The sequence below is a fragment of the Protopterus annectens genome, chromosome 5.part0 (genome assembly GCF_019279795.1).
Source record: "Protopterus annectens isolate FY-2018-M chromosome 5.part0, PAN1.0, whole genome shotgun sequence".
Taxonomy (NCBI): Eukaryota; Metazoa; Chordata; order Ceratodontiformes; family Protopteridae; genus Protopterus; species Protopterus annectens.
In genome coordinates, this window is record NC_056735.1 from 607,548,211 (window position 1) to 607,555,898 (window position 7,688).

Below are 7,688 nucleotides of genomic sequence, written 5' to 3' on the forward strand. Positions count from 1 at the left end.
TCATCTTATATCTAATATTACTATTCTTCCTAGTATTACTAGTGCACGATCCAACATCTCTATACATTCTTTACATAAAATTGCTATGCCTGAACATTTTTCATTGCCTAGGTTCCATATACCCTTGCTTTCCCAAAACCTATTGACTTACATTCTTTCTTCTTCTGTTGTCATTGTTATATCTATTAATACTATAATGTCCACATCTAACCTTCTACACCTTTCCAATATTCCTTTCCTCCACTGAACATTCTTTATACTATTTACGTTAATGGCTAGGATTCTCACTTTGTGAAATAGCGTCTGTTACTTTTCCTTTCTTGTTTCTTCCTATACCTATATTTTTGAATTTTCATTTCCTATCTTTAACTCTTTTTCCAATGGAACTTCTTTTACTTTTGATTTTTATCCATTTATCATCCCCTTCATAACCTGAATTACTCATTTCTTCCTCTATCCCCCCTTCTTTACTTTTTGTTTCTTTATATTTTCATTTACTTCCATTCCTATATCAGGCTCAATGATTTTTCTTGTGCTTCTTCTGTATTATCTACTAACACACCTTCCCTATGTTGGTCTGCTATTGCTATCTGTGTATACTTTCATGCCATTCCATCAATGAATGTTCATTTTTTTTCACACTTTTTACATTTGTTGGCTTCATGACACATTTTACCACGCATGAAAGATTTCCTTTTAGCACAATTGTTAATAAAATGGTCTTCTCTACTACACAAAGAAGACATATTTGGTTGTCCCTGTATCTAACCAATCCTTTATTCCCTTCCATATTAATTATACTTGGTAAATGCATTATTTTTTCATTTTGCATTTTCAATATAACACCACATTCCCAACCCCTGGTCCGTAAACCTCTGTTGTCATAGATTTTTGTAATATTCAATACATCTCTACACACTGTTTTCTAATAGTCTTTTAAATTGTCTCTTTCAATTTCAGTTCAAAATTAGATAAATATTCGTTTTTTGGCTTCTCTGTTAAATGCCTGTGCCACATACATGTTCCAAGGATTTCCATTCCTTCTCTTTTCATACTGTTCTAAAAATGTCTCCATATAGTGCACATCATTGAACAAACTGTCACAGAAAGTATCTTTATTAATAGAAATCCATGCTCTTACCTTTCTGGGTTTGATACCCAGTGGTGAAATGATGCTGTCCCATCCTTCATACCTGTCCAGTTCCTTCTCTCTCATACTACTTATTCTTATCCGATGCTTTCTTCTTACTTTTACCTTTCTCTCTTCTGGTCTTTCACCTTGTCTCACCATCTGTGGACAGGATTTCTTCTCCTTCTTCCTTAATTCCTGCATTTCTTCTTTTTCTTGGATTCTATCCATAATTTCTCGCCATGATGTTGCCTTCTCACTTCTCTGGTTTACTTTATTCAATTATTTTTTTTAAGTAAACATCCTGCAACCCTCCCAACTGAAGGGTTGTAACAAAACATTCCAGTGTTGCAGACTCGGTTACAAACAAATTTGCTGAAAAAGCACGTCTGGATCTGCCATATCTACCTCAACTCCCTCATTTTGCTTTTTACTTGATACTGCGCCACTTGCTTTACTATGCTCTCCATCCACCTCACTCTGCTTCACTTCTAAGTCCTCCTCTGCCACATTTGACATCTCAGCTGTTCGATTAACAGCTTCTTTTGCTTCAAACAAAAAACAATTTCTTTCTCCTTCATTTTCAGATTTCCAGCTTCTCTGAGCTGCCTCCATACCCGGACCATAAGACAGGTTGTGTAGCAAAGAATTGTGTTCCTGTACACTCTGAAAAGAGTAGGGGAAGGTTCCAAATGCCCTGGCAAAATTTCTCCAAGTAGTACCACCTTGGGTCTGCCCTGAAATGAGGCATCTAGCCTAGTGAGAATAACCTGTTCAACAAGGGATAAATAAATAAACAATAAAAATAAATAAATTCTTAACAGCTGCTTTAGTTCTTTATCTTCCTCCTTCTAGACAATTCTACATATTTTTGGCTTACTCATTTAAGCACAGGTCTGCTCTTATACCCCATTCTAAAGATTGTGTGCTTTCCAGTTTTGTGAAAATAAAGCATGCATACCAGCTCCGTGTAGGAAAAATGTCCTTCTGAAAGTATGTGATCAAAAGACTGAAAAATAAAGAAAAATCCAGTACTGTTGTTATGAACATTTTGTTAGAATGTCACAGCGGAACAGTCCCATAACTATGTAAAATTGTTTTATAAGGGTGGGGATAGAAGAACCACGTCCCCAACCAGGAGGCAATTCTCTACCTCCATGCTTCTAACAAACTCCAAAGTCACTGCATTATGGGGAAAGGATTATTCTCTTGGGCATACAGAGATTCAAATGTTTTTGATGAGATATTTTGACAAATAAGGTTTTGTCTATATCTTACTTGGGAAAAAAAACAACTATATGTTTTTATGAAATAGTTTACTTTTACTTCATATGTACCTAAGATACTTAAAATAGTACCAGAGTTTGTACATATATTATGCATGATATTTCATTCAGCATTTCTAATATAAGCAACTTATATCTTTTTTCAGTATACACCGACATTAAAAGTCACCATACTATGAAAATATGTCATTACTAGACGCATTATTTTAGCCTTGTTTTGCAGATGCCTTATATTAGAGGCACAGAAATACTGAGATTTTTGTTGCTCACGATGGGATATATAACAAATACATTTTTCTCATTGACATATAACTCAGCATATTTTCCCTGGTTAAGTAATATTAAAAGAACTCAGTGAAAATAAATTAAGTGATGTTCATCAAAATAATCAGTAAAAAAAAAGTTGGACTACCTCAGCAGCTCCCCTCAGAGTTTGTTATTCTATTCTCCAGCGAAACCGCTATCTAGATTATCATTGAATTGCTACATATTTCTTTAATAAGCCTTGGACAGAGTAAAACTCTATTTTTGATAGTATATATAATATTTTATGTAACCATTGCCAAGAAAACAAAGAATGAAAGGGGACTGATGTAGGTATTTATTGAAGTATAAGTTGAATTGCATCCAAACATTATATTTTATGAGATGTCTCTCGGTACTAGAAAATCCCTTACACAGCAGGGTCACATGAGTCGTATGCCTTGAAGAAAAATTATTTTTCAATTTGGAACCTGACACTATTGAAATGACTGATAGTAATTATTTACAGTCCCCAACAAGAGCAATAAAACATGAACAGCATTTCGTCTGCCTTGTTAATGCAGAAAAGCTGCAAGAACAATATAGGCTTATCAAAATTATGGTTTACTGCTTTGCAGGATAGAGAAAGTGGTACCGCTTATTTACAGCCACATGGGGAAACAAATACAACAAGGAGCCCTCTGCTGTTACCTCTTTGCATGATAGACTCACAGGGAATCTAATCCAATAAGAAAAAATCTGATTACTTTTTTCTAGCATGTGGAAGAGTGCATCTATTTCTTTGCTTTATACATATCTCTATTACTTGTCAGAACAGTTTTAAGGAAAGACTTTTGTATCTTCATATTAGTTCATTCTGGATTCAGTATAATCTTACTCTTTTTTTATTTTTAATTTAGAGTATGTTTACTACAAATGGCTTCCCCTACTTGCTGCCATTACAGTGGAAAGGATATAATATTTTCCTAGTAACTTGTTGACATGGCAAAACAACTCATGCTGGAAACAAGGGAATAAATTGCATTCCAAGTAATGCATGAGTCATGATTTTGTGTAACTAGATAGAATTTAAACTTCATGTTTTTTATTGCTATTTTCTTTTACTATTTAGCATGTGTAGCTGGCCAGTTCAGGTGGCTGCTAGAAGAAATATTCCCAGCTGTATACAATGGAAATGAGCACCGCTGAGTGCTTTGACACTGTCTATGCGATCACAAGTTTATTATAATATGCAGAATTATACAGTGAAATAACTGCACAGTTGGGTGTTTCATAAAACGTAAGAACTTCAGACTTATACATATTCATTTTTATTGGAGTATGTACTGTACCTCAAGAAAATAAATAATAAGTAATTAAATGGGAAAAATACAGTAACATTTATTTTATGCAGTTGCTGAACTTGCTTATGTTCTCTCACTTTAGCAGAAATGTAGCAGTTCACATGTCAAAGTTTTAATGAGACAAAATTAGTATAATACACATTCTTCTCTAATTATTTCTCCTAAGTATGTTTCCTCAGATTCTCAATATTAAACATATGAAGTCAAGTGATTTGTAAACTTCTGTGACTGTCATGGAGATAAGCTAGTAAATCTATAGTCTATACAAATGTCAGAAGTGATAAAGTAAAGCCTTGATGATTTTCTTTGCTTTATTAATGGACATCTGAAAAAAAGGCTTATATTGCATAAAGGAATCCCCTGTGTGCATTCACCATTACCTGATTTGTTTTCATTCAAGCATTTAACTAGAAAAATTACTCTGAAGTAAAGTGAACATTTTTCCAGTTACTTCCATTAGGAAAGATGCAGTTGTTAGTCAACAAAAAGAATAACAGTATTTCCAAGAAAATGCCATGTTATGAATACAGAGATTACAGTACAACAAAGGTCTCCCATTGTATGTTTGAAGCCTGATAATGCAAGAACTAAAACTGACTGAACTCACACATGGGGGGGACATTGCCATAACCATTACAGTGACATGAGGTCCCGCAACCCTGTCTTCCTATGATAATGGGAGGATGACGTTAAACAGCAGTTCCCACCTCTGTACTGTAAGTATAACAACATGGCTTCACACATAACCCAATACTGCATGCCGTCCACAAATATTATGCAGTGAGTGCTCTTTATTATTCATATCTCCTAAAGAAGTAATAGTGAATAGGTAGTTGCATAGGAGGAGATCTGAGTAACTAAGGAAACACTGGTGAGTATAGCTGCTTCAGGTTGTACAGCTTTTAATATTGAGTAGTACAGATTTATTTCCAAACAGTATACCTTTCAGACATCACTGCCAGTTCTGTGATAACTGTTATAGGTCAAAGGAGTCAGTATGACTGATAAATGTTATCACTAAGTTTGTGCATATATCCTGTTATGCACCTAGACTCACTGATTGGGATGTTAAGAATGTGGTGCCACAGTTGAGGAAGCCTGTAGTGCAAACCCACTCATTTGTGTCACCATGGAATATTTCAGTTGAGGTTTCTATCTCATTATACTGACTACAGCATTAGATGGGGGAAGTAAGTATGAGCAACAGTTTTGAGTGGGTTGACATCTTAGTCAATATAGTTGTTTTCTTTGCTTATATACAATGAATAAACTGTATGTGTGAGCAGTATGGTGCCTTTGTATATGTACATTTGTCTCAGGCATCATTACTATGCCTCAGAGAAGAGACCCTTTTTGGCATGTCCAAGTAGCTAATCATGTTATATCTCTGTTTGTCAGAATGGTGATAATGATGGCTGTTGGTTCAGGTCCCTCTCACAGCTGTGTATGCTAATAGCCTTGATAAACTGGAAAATGTTTTTGGTCCTTGACGTATGGTAAGTTTAAGTGTATCATAGTCAAAATGTTATCAGCTTCATTTTTTCGTAGTATTTATACTTGCTCACCCCCAACCTCTTTGCCACTATCTTTTCCATTACATATATTTATTTTATTTATTATTCTGCTTCTTTTCATTTATTTTGCTATTAAATGCAGCAGTATCATGACCTGTATCCATCCCTCCATCAAGGCCCGCCCACCACCCACCCCCCACAACAAGTTTTCAGCAGCAGCAGAACCAGCACTATCAACAGCAGAATTACCTAGTACATATGGGTCCCAGTCTGCCCCAGTCAACTCAACATCTCCAGCCCAGTGTCCATCATCTGCTTTAGGTAGCCATGCACTGGATGCTGGGAGAGCTGTACCTTCCAGTAACAATTCACTAGGAGAAGACACCTTTGTCACTCATTGGCAATGGTAGACATTATAAAGAAGATTATTGTCAGGAGTTAGGATGCCTGATTCAGCTAGATGGAGTACTTTCTCTAGTGACTCATTCAGTCACATCTCTGACCAGCACAGTCTCTATCATTTATGATGGTGCCTGATGTGAATGTACCCAGGGTGGAGAGTAATCTCCCACTGAGTCTGTGGCTGTGGACATCCCATCATTTCCCCTACTCATGTGTTCTTTCACCCTTTTGAGCCTACATCCAACACCTTATTGGTGGCTCAATCCTTCTGTTTCTCCAGATGTCACTATCACTACTGTCTTCCTACTCCTTCATTGTGTTACGATACACCCTGCCAGTTGTGTCCGCCTTCCCTTGCTACTTAACGTGACCTTCTTACCTTCCTCTTATGTCCCACACTTCCTTCTTCAACTTACATTCTCTTTATTCATAAAAATTGAGCACCTGTCTTAAAAACAGGATTGCTTAATTGTTCACCTTCAGTTCTACTCTTTGCTTGCTTCCCCTTTTCATTTCCTTCTATTTCCACTTATTTATCTGGTCAAAAAATAGATAAACATACTCCACACATGCCCTTCTAGTGTTTGCAAATCACTTAGCTTTTGGGATTATACTATGTGCAACAGTTTGTACAAACACTGTTAATGCCAAGTACAACCAATGGGAACTACTCATTGTAAAGCAAAGAGGTGGGCGACTACATTGCATATATCCAAATATTAAGTACAATCACTTTTTATGGTCTACTTATATTTGCCTCAAATGGCATTGGGTGCACAAATCAGGCTGCAATCATTGTGCAGCAGTTTGCAAATAAAACATAGGGTAAAACTATCAACATTTCAGTAGTTGCCCTTACAAAGGCCTACATTGCTATCTATGTCTCTGCATGAAATCTTAGACCCCACACTCCTCAAAACCGAGGTGGAATCCTTCAAAGCCCCCGGGCTGTGGAAAATACGGCCCAGACCTCAGAATCCTTTATAAATGCATTCTATGAACACCTTCAGGAATGCATGGATCATGCAATCCCAAATAAAACCAAGACCCAGTCCTCCAAAGGCAGACGTCCTGTCTGGTGGACCCCAGCCATAAACAAACTATACAATAGAAGGAGGAAGCTACTACATGACAGAGCAAAATCCCAAAAAGGGAAGGCATCTCTGATCAGTATTAGCAAAACACTACGGGCACTCATAAAATCGTCTAAGGCCAGCTTCGAGAAAAAAATTGCACAGGACACTAAGGATAATCACAAGGCTTTCTTTAGTTATGTTAGGAACCTGGGTGAGAATTCCCAGATATGCTCAGAATTAGTCCAAAATGACAAAAAATACACTGAACCCACAGACATTGCCAACATCCTAGCTGACAGGTTCAGAGCAAACTCCCCCCCCCCAAAAGGGCAAATATCTATCCCAGCAGAGTGTTGCCCCCCTGACATCTCAGATGCTCAGGTAAGAGCTGCCCTCTCAAAGGAAAAAAAAACACCATCAATGGGACCAGATGGTGTCCCGGGCTGCATCCTACATGAACTCCAAGAAGAGCTAAACCCAAACATAAAACTACTGTTCAATCTCAGCCTTACTACAGGATATGTACCCAAAGAGTGGCGTACAGCAACAGTGGTCCCTCTCCACAAAGGTGGTGCCTCAACGGATCCTGGAAACTATCGCCCCATAAGCCTGACTAGCTTGGTCTGCAAAGCTATGGAAAGGATCATCATGGACTTCATAAATAAAGATATTGG